The following is a 16854-nucleotide window of genomic DNA, read 5'->3' as shown; positions in this document are numbered from 1 at the left end:
CAAGTAAACTGGGGACTAAATGATGCAAACAACATTGTCACGCGTATGCTGGTGGCAAGAATAACATAATGTTCTTATTGGCGTGCCCTGACGCGTACACAAAGGTGCAGTGCGTGTCTTAAGTTGACGAATTAACTTATGGCTACAGCATCATATAAGTTTTTGTCACATGATGAAATTCTCAATTTGCAATGAACAAAGATAATTCACCACCCATCGCAGAGTAGGATGAAAGCCGCCTGAGCCCTGCACAAAAATTCACGAGCTTTAGAAATGATATTCGACAAAGCGTATCAAGAGCGGAATTCCCAAACAAACTGGTATGTTTTTCTCTAATAAGTAATGAAAATGCTTTTGCGTCATGCGTGTTTCGCCATCCACGCGGCAAGAGAAGAACGTTCAGAATGACAATCTGACTACTTCCGAAGGTTGAGTGCGTTGTTGGTCGAGTCGGTCACACATATCTTCAAAGTATACTGCACACAAAAAAACAAGGACGTGAAGGTACACGCAACAAGCACAGACACACAACTGCGCTTGCTGTGTGTACCTTCACGTCCTTGTTATTGTGTGCGCAGTATACATTGAAGATACTTCCAAAGAAATTACGAGCCAGAAGTACAGCGCAGTTTTCTTTCTGGTGGGGAGAGTGTGGCACCGCACACTTGTTGCGTATGACACAACTTATTCAGTGAATTTTTCTGAAACCGTGATTTATTAATCACCGTTGTATTTGCAGGAAAAAAAAAGTTTGCGAGAAATACCGTTGATTAGGTCGCAAGGTTGCTTGCCGTATATAAACGAAAGAGAAACAACCGGAATGTTAGAGCGGTGTTTTGATCTCCGATGATTGCTTTTGTGTGTGAGAATTCCTCTTTCGTGCGCAGTCATCTACAAACATCGCATAGATGTAACCCTTCTGCCTATGTCCCATCTTTTGACATATGTCATGCGATAGCAGCAGGGCAACATTTCCCGTGTGGCGTGGCACATGCCTGAGGGGTGGAAATGGACTGAATACTTGCGCGTCTGTATTAGATTCTCCTCAGATCCCACGTACATTATAAAGCTCATTTCTATTTTACGAAATTCTTAAAACACGCATCACTCCTGCGGCCTAAGTTTCATTTGCATTCACTCCCACGTACTACCCACGTAGTAAGCTTTCCAACGATTGCGAAACGATAGAGGCGCTCTGAGCAGCCTCCCAAGTTGGCTGATTTGGCCAAACCAGATTTCTACTCCCAGTGACCAAACAGCTGCCTAATATCTCGTGCTTTTCCATGAGATATCTTGTAACTTTGATTTAAATGCGCATTCTATCGTGAATGTATTTAACTAAATATACGCCATAAATCCTTGTTGCATGTAGGCCCTGAGGCCCGTAGCAGAGAGCATGCATTTGTTTATGCCCAAGACAAGCAATGAACGGAACCGCCTGCCACCTCGGTTGCCAATTTGCCATAGTTACCGACTCTGCTTTGCTCAGATCTGCAGCGTGCCGCGTTATTTTTGTTGTTCCTATTTTTTTCTCGGTAATTTTCTGCAGTACCGCATTTCCTGAGATATATATATAACTAAGCCACGGCGACGGCTGTCAGATCATCTGCTTTCGAGAGTATTTATGTTTACAACTTACTTAACCTTGAGAGTGTTGAACAGTTGGTAGAGCACCGGATGCGTAATTCGGAGGTACTGGGTTCGGTTCCCACCGGAGGCATGTAGTTGTTTTTTCTTCTGCTTTTCTAATCAATTATCTTTAAGCGATAACACATTGAGCAATATTCTCCATTGATGAACACCACAAAGTAATTAAATATTAAAAAAAAGCCCCTGTGTTCCCTTCGTTTCTGTTGCTGTTGGCTTCTCTCATATGTATACTGAGCCCCTCATTCCCCTTTCCTTGTCTGCTTAATTTCTTAACGAGGGCCTCGGTTCTGGCAGCCTTGATGCCTTAGGAAGCATAAGAGGGTTCTCACACAGCTTCCACCCTCGCCGTTCAATGACGTTCCACGTCACACCAGCGGTAACTCAGGACGTACTACGTCCGCCGCTTATGAACGTGGGTGGCGCTGATGAACACTCTCAAGGTTAAGTAAATTGTGAACATAAATACTTCCGAAAGCAGAAGATCTGACAGCCGTCGCCGTAGCTCAGCTGGTAGGGCACCGAACGGGCAATTCGGAGGTCGTGGGTTCGGTTCCCACCGGCGGCATGTGGTTGTTTTTTCTTCTGCTTTTTTAATCAATTATCTTTAAGCGATATCTCATTCAGCAATATTCTTCATTGATCAACGCCACAAAGTAATTAAAAATTAAAAAAAAATCCCCTGTGTTCCCTTGGTTTCTATGGCTGTTGGCTTGTTCCACTCCCTTCTGTAATGCTCCCAGGGGCCCTGAAGTTACTGGAGTAAATAAATAAATAAATAAAAAGAAAACTAATAAGGAAACTGTTGGACCTACGGCTGTCAGATTTTGTGCGTACATTCACGGGAGCACCGAGGCTTGAGATACGAGGGGCGTTCAATAAAGATTTCCCCTGACTCACTTCTACTTATTGCAGCATGCTGAAACTGCGCATGTGTAATGACTTAAGTCCCTATAGGTCACGTGCTAATATGCAACTCTTAACTAATAACGGTCTTCCTTTCACAGGTGCTGAAGTGGTGTGAGGTGTGATAATGGATGCAGTGGAATACAAAGCAGTCATCAAGTTCCTGTACTTGAAAGGTCGCACTCCAAGGGAGATTTTCGATTAGACAAAACAAGTTTATGGGGAGGATTCCCCATCATATGGTGTAGTAAAGAACTGGCATCGTCAATTCAAATGTGGTCGGACTTTGGTGGAAACAGCTCCGATTGCAGGGCGACCTCACTCCATTATCGATGAACACACCATCCAGCAAGTAGAGGCCGCCATTTTAGAAATTCGCCGCGTAACCGTTCGAGACCTAGCCCAAAATATCAAGATTAGTGTGGGGTCCGTGGAACAAATCATTCAGAACCATCTTCGCATGCGTAAGGTATCCTCTCGATGGGTTCCCCGGCTGCTCACACCTTTCCGAAAGCAGGAACGAGTCGAATGCTCCCAGGCTCTTTTGACCATGTGCCATGGAAACCAGGAGGACTTTTTCAACAGACTGATTGCACAGTATGAAAGCTGAGTCCATTACTATGATCGGGAGACTAGTATCCAGTCGGTGCAATTGAAGCACTTGGACTCACCGCCTACAAAGAAGGCACGCGCCCAGCCCTCGGCGGGCAAGGTCATGCTCAAAGTCTTTTGGGACCAGCACGAAGTAGTCTTGATGGATTTCCTAGCAAATAGTGCCATGATTACTGGGGCATACTATGCTTCACTGCGGCGGAAATTGCGGGAGTCCATCAAAAGCAAGAGACGTGGCATGCTCACCAAAGGTGTCCGCCTTCTGAAAGACAATGCCTCAGTTCACAACTCTCATGTTGCCCAGATGGAAGCACGCTGCTGCGGCTTTGAAATTCTACCGCATCCCCCTTATTCACCCGACCTCGCACCATCGGACTGCCTCCTCTTTCGAACAATGAAGTCATATTTGAAGGGCAAGCATTTTCCAGATGATGAGACTCTGATTTCCGAAGTCACAATATGGCTTTTAGAGCCACGTGTTGACTTCTACAAGCAAGGTGTTTACAGATGCATAAAAAAATGGGAGAAGTGTGTGTCCCTGGGTGGCACCTATGCATGGGCGTCCGGAGGGGGGGGGGGGGCAAGGGGGGGCGGCTGCACCCCCCTGGAAAATCACTCACTCGAACCGTGAGTGATGGCCGCACGCCAGGGGCGGTGGTGCGCTCAGCCAAAAGGGTAAAAGCAGCCCCGCTTCGACGCTTGGTCACATCTGCGAAATGCCGCGTCCGGGCGCGCGTCGTTCCGCCGTTTTCAAACCACGCCACCGCCAGCTCTGCTGAAGGACGACCTGTTGCAGACATGCAGCGGCACCGGCGAGCATGTGCTTCGAGCCGTCTTGAGATGGGTGCCTGTTTCTTTGATCTCTAGAGAGATAGCGACACGGAGGCAGACAGTGAACAGGGCACAGGTCGCTCGCTATAATCATGATACGTTCGTACGCCGGCCACCGATGACTTCTTGAGGGGGGAAGGACAAATCAGCCGTGTCCACCCCCGCTTTGTCGGGCTGCTCAGGGGCAAGCGGGCGACGAGTTGGCGCCGCCGCCGCGCGCTGTCTCCTCCGATCCACGGGAGAGCTCGGTGCGGTAGAAGCGCCGCTTTCAGAACCTTCGGCAAAGGGGATTAGCTGCTTTTGTTCACGGCGACGCAGTCTCCAGAGGCGCCCCCACACCAGCGTTCCTTGCGTCTTCTCCGAAAACCAGCGCCTTTGGTCAACGCAGCCCGATGGCGCCTGCCTGGCTCGCCTGTCACCTCTGGCTGGGCCTCAAATCACAACAGCGCCCATGTACTGTGCGTGTCAGTGCATGGTAAAGAGACCCAGGTGGTCGACATTATCCGAAACTCTGTACTACTCCGTCCCTCATAGCCTGAGTCGTTTTGGGGCTCTGAACCCCATAAAAGCACAAAAACAAATTTTCCGGCCGAATTAGTTGCGGGTGTCCCTTCCCCTCGGAAGTCGCGCGGCGTTCCTTACACCCCAAAAGTGCGCATTCGTGGATATTGTGGCAAGTAAGCCCTTGCACGTGTGCGCGCCTCTGTGTTTGTGCTTCGGTGTTTTTAGTGGCGGGTTGTCAACGAAGGTGAGAACAACCAAGACAGCGGACGAGAAAACGACGAGCGGCGAGCAGTGTGTGTGCGGTTGCTCGACTGTGCGGATGCGCGAGCAAGATGGAGCGAGGTGTATGAAGCTGCGAGCGTGCATATATCTTGTAAATAAGTTTTCGTTGTATATATAGTCATCTTTTGTTTTCAACGTACTCGTTCAACCATTTTTCCAATCAATATATATGATGACTGTGCACTGAGAGCGTGTAATGAAGCACAGAAATGAATTTATCACCCGTGTAACTACGCAATTCGCCCAGAAAAATCCAAGGCGCCTACAGTTGCTGTTCAAGGAAGACTGACTGAGTGACTGTAGTTGCGTGTTTGTGAACATATTGCGCTGTGTGCTGGTCATCAATTCGGGTGAGTCGAGAACCCGTATGCAGTAAGACTGAGCACTTCGAGTATTGATAGTATCTTTTTGCATTTTTATTAATTTTAATTGTTTCTTTGTTGATAAACTCCAATGTATCTCTACAATCCGCGCTTTAATTTGCTGCTTGTAATTTTCTTTCATGTGTGTATTTTACTTATTTTTTATTTATATATAAAGAAATAAATTTACTCCGCAAATAGTGCCTTTTCGCTACGAATATACCCCCCCCCCCCCTCCGGCGCCAACAACCAATGGGCCCCCCCCTGCAAAAAATTCTGCGGACGCCCTTGCACCTATGTACAGAAGGACTAATAAATCTGCAAAGTTTCGTTGCTCTCCGTCCAAAGGAAGTGGGTCAGGGGAAATCTTTATTGAACGACCCTCGTATGTGTTTAGATGAACGCTGACAGGCGGAACTTTTGCTCGGGTCTGACGAGTATATATAACTGGTTCTGGAATAAATACGCTCGAGCGCGAACGAAAGTAGATACAAGTTCCAATGGCTTGCAGGCACGTAATGACTAGAGTTATTTTTTCAACTTATTTAGTAGTGGTCGTGCTTTTAAATGCTGCTTATACAAACGAAACAGGAAATGTAGCTATTTCGGGGTAACTTGGCTTCAATATACTGCCATATTCTTGGCATTGCATGGCACGCTCGCTATGCGTGAACTGACACTGCGTCATACTTTTATTTTAGGCGCTTTTATTAACGGCACTGGATGAAAATGTTTTTAGGCCACTATAAATCAATTATATTATGTTCAAGTTGATTCAGAAAGAAGCATAAAGTTGACTTTCACTAAAATACTGCCGATAATATCTGTAAAAGTTAAAATTGAAGGATTCGACTTCCTGAGCAGATGCCTGGGACACCCGTTCTGTTTCCACATTTCTCACTTAAGGAGAACGAGCGCCAAACTTCGTTCTTGCCACACAGATTAAGCGACGAAATTTTGTCTTGGTTTGTACTTTACTCTACAGTATGTGTGCACGTTTAGTGCGAAACAACCGTCCAAATCAGCGGCTCTGTTAGCTGTGTTAATATATTTCAGAACAGCACTCTCTAGCTCCGTTTCTGTCGGAAACAATCGTTGTACATCAGGTTCAGCACAGGTTGCCCACACGCTTGAAGAAATTTTCGACATAGCGATGGTAAAAAAAATATGAAACAAGAAAATACGGGGTCAGATTTCATCTGCTCACTGACTAGCGTGATCGTTGCCTTCATACAGGTGCTCCCAAAGGATGGTTTACACTTTTCTGTTCATCGTCATTACCGCCGCACTTCCTGTGGGAGGACCATCACCGCACTTCGAATGCAATAACACGAGATTGGCTCGACAGTTGAAGCGTCCCGCGTTTTGTAAAAAACTAAGATGAGAGGAATGCCTGTCGTCTAAGGGTGGGCCACTGGTGTCAGCCGTCGTTGGGAGAGCTAAGCACTCGCTTCGATTGTTCCCTGTCTTCGCTGCGCCTGTGGTGAGGGCAGTGGCTCGGTACCTTGTGACAGCGCAACACAAAGAACGAGGAGAAAAAAAAAGAACATAGACAGGTGATAACGCAGCGTGGTGCGACAGACCTGCTAAAGCAGGTTCGATGATGATGATGATGACGTCCTCAGGCTTAATGGCACATACCTACGGCGGGGGATTGTCCAGGGTGCCTAGCGGTTACAGCAGGTTCGCTTTTGCCTTTCGCTCTTCCACCTTTTCGGTTTTGCACGAGATGATTGGCGTTAGCACCAAAGTCCCTGTTGCTCCGCTCGACGGGCCGTGCTGCGCGTTTGAGGTGTATGCTGAGAAGTAGATAAGTTTCTGCGCTTTTCATTTCCTCAAAACCAATTTTTTGCTTAGTGGCCTTCGCAATCATACGTGGCGCAGAGCGACTGGATGAAAGATGGGGAATACGACGATATCCAAAGCACAGCACGAAAGGCTGCGGCGATGGTTAATTTGTGAATACTTCCAGGGCTTCGTTGCCTGGGCATGTCTTCTTTCCAACTGGATCTAATACTACCTCCTAAAGACTTTGCAAATAGTTCACGTACATGGAACATTATTTCACTGCAATATAATCATGCTTAAGGAAAAAAAAAGACGATGTTCTCCTGAGAACAATCCAGAAAGATTTTTCTTTCGATAATACGGTATTCTGTATTTGGCAATAGAAACTACGACGGGCTTCACTTTGATCTTATTTGCCAACCAACCTCCACTTTTATAGCGGTATCACGTAGCCGGTTTTCATTGTGATCCGGACGCGAGGGCCGCGAGGCTGTATTTCCGAGAGTATATATCACGTTTGTTGAAGAGCACAATGCAATGATGTGTGCGCCGCGGTGCTGTCCGGAGTGGAAAGCTATAATGATGGTCCCATAGTCCATTTCCTGATTTGTTATATTCTCTGTATTGTTTTGCAACATGTTTTTGTAAATTTAGGCAGAAAAGAGTAAAAATGGCGACGGCCGAGCAGTCTACAGCAGCGGGAAGCTAAGCTGATCTGTTTGCGCCACCACCGGTTTGAATCCTGCTCGGGGCAACAAGTACGGTAACTTTTTTTCGCTCCTTCCCATTCCGTTTCCTTCTCTCCCTCCTTCGCTGAGGCTTCGGCTTCAAACAATCGTAGGACTCCGGTGTTTTGGCAAATGATATTTCTACTACTAACACAGTGAAAGACGAGACAACACACGAGCGCTCGTGTGTTTGTCTTTTAATTTTGTCCTTGTTCTCTGCAGTCTGTTGTCACAACGGAGCATTAACGAGCCCATCAGCTCACTCTATGCCCTTTATGAGACTGCCTCGGAAGTACGGATGCTGGAAGACCAGACCCCAGAAACCACGTCGCTGTAAAATAACTTGGAATCGTCGGTGAAAAAATTGGAAATTGTAGGAGCCTCATTATGAACTACTGCCAGATATGCCCACTTATACAGGACGTCTAGAGATGCTGCTGCTCAACTAACCGCTGTAGCCAGCAGATCACCGCACAGAGGTTATAACTGCAAGCAGCAATTCGACCCGCCGTGGTGGCGCAGTGGCTTTGGAGTTCGGCTGTTGATCCCGAAGTCTCGGGATCGAATCTCAAACGCGGCGGCCGGTATGAGATAGAGGCGAAATGCAATGTTAAAGTACCATGTTAAAGCGCATGTTAAAGTACCCCAGGTGGTCTAAATTAATCCGGACCCCTCCACTATACGTGGTCCCTCATAGCCCATGTATCGCTTCGGGACGTTAAACTCCGTAAAACACCGAGCAGTAATTCGCTTAATCACTTTGCACGAACGGCCAGTAAACCCAAAGAGCCTCTTTTTGAAGTTTTTGTTTTGTTTTTCCGTGAACAGCACTCACTTTCTAGCACTGCTTTGTCGACAGGGTGACTGTTGGCTTCTGTCATGTATGCCATAACGAGCACCTCTTTGTTCTTCACTTATACCACGAAAGTAATTCAGCCGTCGCAGCAAGGAGATCAATGTTCGCGTTATGGCAGCTGTTATCTCTCCGGTGCGAACAGCTTTCCGGTTCAACGTAACTCTGATGACATTAAATTGTTACGTTTTTCACAGCCCATCGACACAAGAGAGGCCAGAACTGCGCTTAATGAGTGCGTGAATTCCTGTGTCAGTAACAAAGCTTCCACATTTTTTAAGGCTAACGCGAGATACGAGTCAAGGTGTCGGTGAATACTAAGATTTAAAAAAAAAATAGCCGAATGACTTCAGTCTCACTCCGGCAGTGACATACTAGCGGCCAGATTGGACACACATCTTGCTCAAAAATGCTTATCTCAAAAACACTTAGCTCCCCAAACTATCTGTTTACTCCGCGCTATATAGGGTGTTGGATTGTGCAGCCAAAATTAAATGAAACGTGAACTCCCGTGGTGGTTATTTTATGATCGTCAGGCAAGTTAAAAAGACTTCACTGCTAAGTGTGGACAACAAAATAATAAGTAACTAAAATTAAATGCGAATCAGGATTGACAGGTTTGAGGCAAGACACTTGCAGCTGCTTCATTTCTCTTGTGTACACCCCCCCTCGTTTTCCCCCGACTTGTAAAAATATACATTAACGGATATGCGTGGGGATATGCAGTGGCCCACCCACACGACTGAAACAAATGATTGCGTTGCTTGAAAGTAAATAAAAAAAACACATGAACGAATAAGTCAATGCAGATAACATCTTGATATGCGGGTTTTTATCCAGGTTACCGGGAGCGCATGGCAGAGAATACCTGCACGGCGTATGTAAGATAACCCACACAAAGTCATGGCCGTGCTGAATAGTTACCACTATGTTGCATTAGGTTACCTGGTGACACATCAAGGAAAATGTATTATCTGTGATAGAAAGCACACCTGCCGTGAGTTGATCCATGTCTGACATGCAGCACCGCTCATTTTACAAAATTCCCGGCGCTTAAGCAGGCAAAATTGGCTGTCAGCCACATCGCGATAACAACTCTATTGAGCAGTACAGCGCCTGTTACAAAGTTTAAAAGCAATGTAGGCACGTTATCATTACAAAACTAGCGGTCATTCTCGATATTTGCTGGATTTCCTCTCATGAGGCAGTGGCAGGCTGTAATAACATTGCGGTGACCGTACCCCTGAACAAAGTCTCACACAGGGTGTATACGACGGCGAGGAGGTTTTGCAAGTTAAAACACTGTTCCTACTCATTTGTGGAAGCTGTAGAATCGTTTGAATACTTTTTTGGTCCTGCTGAGAAGCTTCGCAGCGCCTGCACGAATTAAAACGCTGTGAACGGAGCCCATCTCATTCTTTTTTGGTCATAAACGCGAACGACTCGTCAAAACAATGGGCTGTCTTTCAGTTTGTTAACAACTAGTCAGTTGGTTCAGTCTCACTAAGAAATACTACTACATTTGTAACAGGATTCTTTTCTTCGCGCTGTTTTTGTGTCAGTCGGTCTTGCGGCATCTATTGTCAGACATGCATTCATTCTCTCCTGAGGAAAGCCCCACACGCAATCAAGGTTTTTCATTGAAAACTTAAGTTGTACCTTCTGATAAGCGTAGAATTTTTGTTTCAGTTCACGATATCCGCCCTTACACTGGGGGCGCGTGAAAAATCTTGAGCTGTGGGCTTACATAATCAAATTTCTGAAGCGTAGAGCATCCGCAGCATTTCAGGTGCGCAGCGTTTAAGCAACATTTCCGAATGTTTCTATTTAACTTCACCTTCACCATGGGCACTTCACAATGCGCACGTACTTAACACAGTGCAGTCTCGTGTACAAAGCTATCAGTTGTACATAAAACGCAGTTTTGATACCGCTTTCTTGTGCAGTAAAGTTCAAGCAGGAAACTTCATAGATTTTGAACCACATGTATTCCTCGTCGCGACAACCAAAGCAACGGATGAAAGTTCCGGACTTTTGGTTGCGGATTGAATGACTCGAAAACTTGACGCTGAAGCTTAAGTTCAAATTGACACTGAGGGCAACTCCATACAATTTTTTCCGTGATAAAAATCGGTTCTATGGTTCTTTCTGGCTATGTTGGTGTTTGTTCGTCAGCAAAAGACGCATTTATTGCTGCCTGCGAAAATCGTATTTAAATACGAATTTTTTTTAGTCCCCTACTTTATTCCGACATTCGTGAAGCCAAAAACAAGAAATAACTCCGTGATCACAGTCTGTAAATGAATGCCGACGTCTTAAGGATCCGTAAAAAAAAAAAGTGTTTCACCGTGACCACATGTAGCTTGCGAAGACGTCTATTGGGGCAACGACTGTATTTCGTTTCTCGACCCTCTTCTATGTAAATATATCAACTCCGTTTTCAGTTAAAATGTCCTCTTGTAATTCGAAGTCGGTACTGTATCTATACAGGATTTATTCTCAGCGCCCCCTTGAGGACGCATGTCTACTAACATTTACAAGTGGGTTTTTAACGAAGGACGCGGACAGCCACCGCGCTGGCTCAGTGGTTAAAGTCGATTAGAAACGGTTGTCTACCAAGGGACATGGAAACTACGATCTTTTACTGATGTATTTACGCCAATTCATGCAATAAAGAAAAAAAAACCGCGGTGGCTCTGTGGCTATGGTGCTCGGCTGCTGACCCGAAAGACGCGGGTTCGATCCCGGCCACGGCGGTCGAATTTCAATGGAGGTTAAATGCTACAAGCCAGTGTATCGTGTGATGTCAGTGTACGTCAAAGAACCACAGGGTAACCCCCTGTGGTTCTTTACACGCAGCCTCCACTACGGCGCCTCTAATAGGCTGAGTCACTTTGAGACGTTAAACTCCTATCAACCAGCGAACATAAAGGACGCAGAGCTCAGAATTTCATACCTCGCTGCGAAGGGTCATGCTGTGGAGCGTCAATCAAGCACAAGCAATATTTTATGAACAGTGCGCCAGTGAAAAATGAACCACTTTCTAATCTTGTTTTCTAGCGCTTCGCTTCGTTCGGCTATTTGCCAGCGCTCATCGCAGCTTAGTGATCCCTGTTTGATTCACAAGGTTAATTGAAATCGCTCGAGAACAAAACTTAAGATCGTCCATGGCCTCCCATGTACTAGAACGGGAATGCTGGAGCAGCACCGTCAAGTACTTGAAATTTCTATTGATCTGTTTTTTTTTTTATTCGAGATACTTGGACTAGGGACCCGATCAGCCTTCCCTTCAACTAAGGCATTGTGGCTTTAATAAACGTTTTCATCATCATTCGAGATACTTAAATTTAAGAAACATACTTTGTGGTCGCGGAGTAAGGAAATGAAAATAGCTTGAAGAATCGTCGAATCTAGGTTAGAACGTTCTGAGGACCAAGTGGTTAAAATATTGTGGGGACAGAATAGCTTAAGGCAACGCGGTGGTTAGGTGGGTTCTGTGACGCTGCAATGTCATTCGTCTCAACAGCAAGAACTCGTGAATTTAATAGATGCGTTGTCATCGGCTCAGATATAGGAGAGCTAGGGAAGCAAAAAATGTAATTATCCCGGGTCGGATTAACGAAGTTCGCCTTTCACAGCGAGCTTCATTATTTCGATCCGTCTGTGTATACAAGTCTACAAAATCGTGCGCTAAACTCTCACTAGAGACCGGTTCTCCCCAGGTCTCGCTCCCCAGTCCACTGGCAGACTTACCGTGTGGGTAGGAGAAGCCCGAAGTTGAGGGGTTGGTGTCGCCGCCAAGTGTAGCGAGAACCAGCGAACTTCACCGACGCGCGTTCTCCACGTGGGGCCGAGCGAGAGAAATGCGCCGCTGCCGCGTCTGCTACGGCGCGCTCGATGAGGTTCGTCGTTCTCGAACAGCTGCGGTTGTTAGTGCCGGGAAGATCGGCGCGTGCCTGCACTGGCTGTGTCGGGAGAGGATGTCTCTGTCACCGGCCCAGTGTTTCTGTTTTTAGTCTGCGTATGTAGGTGTACAGCGCATTAAAATAGGGGCGAGTGTGCGCCGCGTCCGAGATGCGTTAACGTCATCTGTGGCCCCCAGGCGACCAACAACGCGGTCCCTTCCGTAACGCCGACGTACCTGGGCCCCGGGACCGAGTCGCGTGTTCCGAAAGGCCGCTTTGTTTCCATCGCTCCGTAACACATCCGCTGCTCCTCTCCCTCACACAAAATGCGCCTCGGTCAAGGTCTCTGACGTGCGCTCCGTTCAAAAATGAAAAGTTCTGCGAATTGCGTGAATGAAAGCGACCTCTACCTTCGCCTGCTCAACTGTAGCTTGTTTTCGCGGCATCATCTGGTAGTTGTCTGTTCGGTTTATTCGGGAGTTATTATACTCGAAACATCAGTTAACGATAGGTATGGTGAAGCTTTAGAAGTATACGAGGAGTACATTCTATCTAAAGTAATTCGGTCCGTCATGGCAGATTCGGGCCTTGAAGAAAGACATTAACGGCAGAATGCGATGGCATTGGCAAAAGCTCCGAATTCACGAAACGGTACCTTGTCCCTATTGCTTGAAGAGGAAAGTATGCAGCGAATGTATCCTCTCAGTACGGACCTATGTTTCCGAAGATTGGGGTCTAAGCGAAAGCGCTGACACCAAGCAAGTACCCCCTTTACCAAAAGTAACCGAACAACAGGTTTTTGCTTCTCAATAGGGGTGTGCGAATATCAAATTCTTCGAATACGAATCGAATACGAATACTTGGCTCCGAATATCGAATCGAATATCGAATAATCAAGGACAGACGCATTTAACTACTACAAAACATTTATTTTACCACCCAAGAACATCACAGTTCAACTATCGATGATTAAATGAACACAAAAGGTGTGTGTGGCTGCACAAAAAGTATCAGACTCGAACATTATTCTTAGAAGAGTGGAAATATCATAGAAGATGGCTGGTACACAGCATTGATTAATGCTAGCTCGCCATCAGCACGAACGCGCGTTCCTGGGATGAACATAGAAGGTTGTCGTGAAGGAAAACCCGCTGCTCCACATGGTAAGGCAGAAGTAGTTCCCTTCTAGCTGAAACGACTCCTCCAGCCACAGAAAATGCCCTCGCAATTGGCACTGAACTGGCACGTATTGCGAGGTACTTCGTGCACAGCTCTGACTAAACCAGCTTCACAGGTATAGCCACAAAGAAGCTCACCAGCGCAGTCAGCTACGGCATGGCCCTTGGAGGAAGGAATGCGCATTGCTCTGGGCGCCGCCTTGTTGTTATGTCTCTGTCAATAGGGCTTGCGGACCGAAATGAACGCCGGTGCTCACAATGAATATTCGGCTAGATACGAATATTCGCGTCGGGTCGAATATTCGAGACAACACGAATACTTGGTTTTCGAATCGAATACGAATACTAAAAATATTATATTCGAATTATATTCGAAAATTTCGAATATTCGCACACCCCTACTTCTCAACCGTATAACGGAGCCTTTACGGCACCCCTAAAGACCGAAAGGTGCCAGAACGTCAGGACAAGGGTTCACCTTACTTTGCACAGAATCGGCGATTAAGGGCTGCCATAGGTGCTTCGCTACGAAGCTTGGAAACAAACCATAGTTGCCGGGTTACTTTTGGCAAAGACTGTACATGTCAGCGTGCAATGGGAAAGAAAACGACAGGAAGCCTTGAGACACGAACTGTGCATCGTAGGCCACACGAGAATTGGTGATATCATGTAGCCGAAACTTAGAGGACGAAATGAACTGAGATGAGACGTGCAATGCTTCAAGAAAGTGACTGATTGTCTCTCACGGTGACAAAGCGGATGCCAACGAAAGGTCAATGGAGGGCCAGGTGGAGAGGAAGGGGATGGAGGAAGGGGATGGAGGAAGGGGAGGATGTCTTGTAGGCTGCGTCGTTGGAATATAGTGGCTATGGCTTGCGTTGGACAGGGACAAGTGGATGAAACTGGAAATGTTTCTCGTCTAGAAGGTGACCTGTCATAGATTCTGAGGACGATATCCGGAATAGTATCAGCGAAAATGCTACGCTGAAAGCAGCTGCGTGGTCTGGTGCACTTAAGCCACATTTCGCATGCTTCAAACGAGAATCACAGGGTGGGTAAGAAAGTGAATTTTGCATGCGAATAGTAGCGGGGGAATGAATAAAAATTTAGAGGACACTGGCAACTAGAGTGTTGAGAGGCGAAAGCCGAGGACACTATGCCGTGACGGCTTCCGGTGGGTGTGACGTCACACCGTTCCCGTGGCTATATCGATACCCAAATTATACATATTTCGGGAATCTGAAGTGTTAATTACGCTTAGTTAAACATTTTCCGACTATTCTGTGACAATTTTCACTATGGAGTGACGACTTCCGGTGGATGTGACGTCACGCCGTTTTCGTGGCTATATCGACGTCCGCGCTATTTCGACGCAATTTCGGCATTTTTGTGTATAATTAATTAACCAATTAATCTACAGTCATGAAAATTTGCTTCTATGTTCATTCATGTTTTCCTCCTCTCTCTGAAGCAACCATTGGTTTTCTTCTATCTCTTTCAGTTCCCGAGTTAAACGCGTGTGACACGCTTTGTTAACGGACTACAGTATGAGGCATTAAAGGCTTTCGCCTTAAAAGGATGTTTTATTTTCTATACGCAGAAACTGGAGAACAATACACTGGCGAGATTGACTGGGGTGGTGTTGCATCATTCATGCATGTCATCACCAGAACAGGCGTAGAGAGGGCGCTGCCGGTAACAGATCAGCACGGCCAAATAACGCGAACTTGCATTGTAGACTTTGACAAAAAAAATAACCTTCTCAAAAAGGTTAGAAAGCAGCCATTTAACGTGCACCTAAAACAGCGCTATCAAAAATACTCGGATACTCTCCCCGCAGCACTTAAACGCTCCAAACAAGATTACTACCAAAATGAAATACTTAGAAATGGAAATGACACTCGTAAGAATTGGGTAACAATTAAGGAATTTCTGAATATAGCTGAAAACAAAACGAGCTTAACGAAAGTCTCTGACGGTGAGTGTACTTTAACTGATCAAACTGACATTGCTAATGCATTTAATTCCTTCTCGCGCCGCGGTTCCCCGCCTCCAAGTAGTTACTGTGGCCCTCGTCGATGCCCTCACTCTTTTTACTTGCGCCCTACTTCACCAGACGAAGTCTTCCAAATAATTTCTAGCCTAAAAAATACCGCTCCTGGGATCGATGAAATTCCTTCTTTCAAAGTAAAGCTGGTGGGTCGTGAGCTGTCTAATGTTCTTAGTCACATTATTAATTTAGTATTTAGGACTGGTGTTTTTCCAACTGAACTTAAAAAAGGTAAGGTGACGCCGATATTCAAGAAAGGCGACAAAGAATGCCTAAGTAACTACCGTCCAATAACTATATTGCCTTTCTTTAGTAAAATAAGAGAAAAGTTAATTGTTAATCGCATAATGAACTACCTCATTAAATTCCAGCTGTTAGCAGATCAGCAATTTGGATTCCGGCCTAATTACTCTACAGAACTAGCTTTAATCGAATTCACAGACAGTATTAAGCAATATATTGATAATGGGTTGTTTGCCGGTGCTGTTTTCTTAGATTTCACCAAAGCATTTGACACAATTAACCACACTATACTGTACACTAAATTAGAACCTCTAGACATCTGTGGGCCTGCTTTAGCTCTTTTACGCAGTTATCTCACTAACCGTATACAAGTTGTCCAGTTACAAGAAACATTGTCTTCCCCTTTAACTATTAATTTAGGAGTGCCGCAAGGTTCCATTTTAGGTCCGCTTCTTTTTCTCATTTTCATCAATGACTTACCTTTGTCCTTAATTAACACAAGATGTATACTTTACGCGGATGATACGACATTATTCACTCAGGATAGCAATTTCACAAGCCTAATAAACAAATTAAACATGGACTTACAGAATATTGTTTTATGGTGTGAAAATAACTTATTACAACTTAATCCTACAAAAACCACTTTCATGATATTCCGCTCTCATCAAAAGCATGCCATCCTGAGCCCAGCCATTTATCTGGGACATCATATTATCACTGCCTCCGAATCCGTTACATTTCTCGGCATCACGCTTGACTGTCATCTAAAATTTCATCTACACACGAAATCTATCAGTAAAAAAAATTTCATTTGGAATAAGGGTGTTAATAAAAACTAGACTTTTCTTTAAACGCCATGTTCTCTTATCCCTGTACTATGCTTTCATTAACAGTCACCTTAATTATTGCCTATCATCATGGGGTAATACCTATTCATGCCATATGTCATGTATTTCTCATCT

General features: G+C 45.6%; 1 protein-coding gene and 1 non-coding gene across 2 annotated transcripts in view; one reads left to right on the top strand and one right to left on the bottom strand.

Annotated features, from left to right (window-relative positions):
* The window catches only part of LOC149349629 (uncharacterized), a 56466-nt gene extending 43756 nt beyond the window's left edge, over window positions 1-12710 (bottom strand). The window contains exon 1 of the mRNA XM_089576805.1: window positions 12267-12710. The gene's annotated coding sequence lies outside the window, so the exon portion shown is untranslated. The remainder of the gene's footprint in view (window positions 1-12266) is intronic.
* TRNAA-GGC (transfer RNA alanine (anticodon GGC)) lies at window positions 2143-2215 on the top strand. The gene has a single exon. It is a non-coding gene; the product is annotated as a tRNA-Ala (tRNA).
* Window positions 12711-16854: the final 4144 nt, after the last annotated feature.

This window comes from Amblyomma mixtum, chromosome 3 (assembly GCF_055824585.1).
Source record: "Amblyomma mixtum isolate Tamu chromosome 3, ASM5582458v1, whole genome shotgun sequence".
In the NCBI taxonomy this organism is placed as follows: domain Eukaryota; kingdom Metazoa; phylum Arthropoda; class Arachnida; order Ixodida; family Ixodidae; genus Amblyomma; species Amblyomma mixtum.
This window is presented reverse-complemented; position numbering and strand designations above follow the sequence as displayed.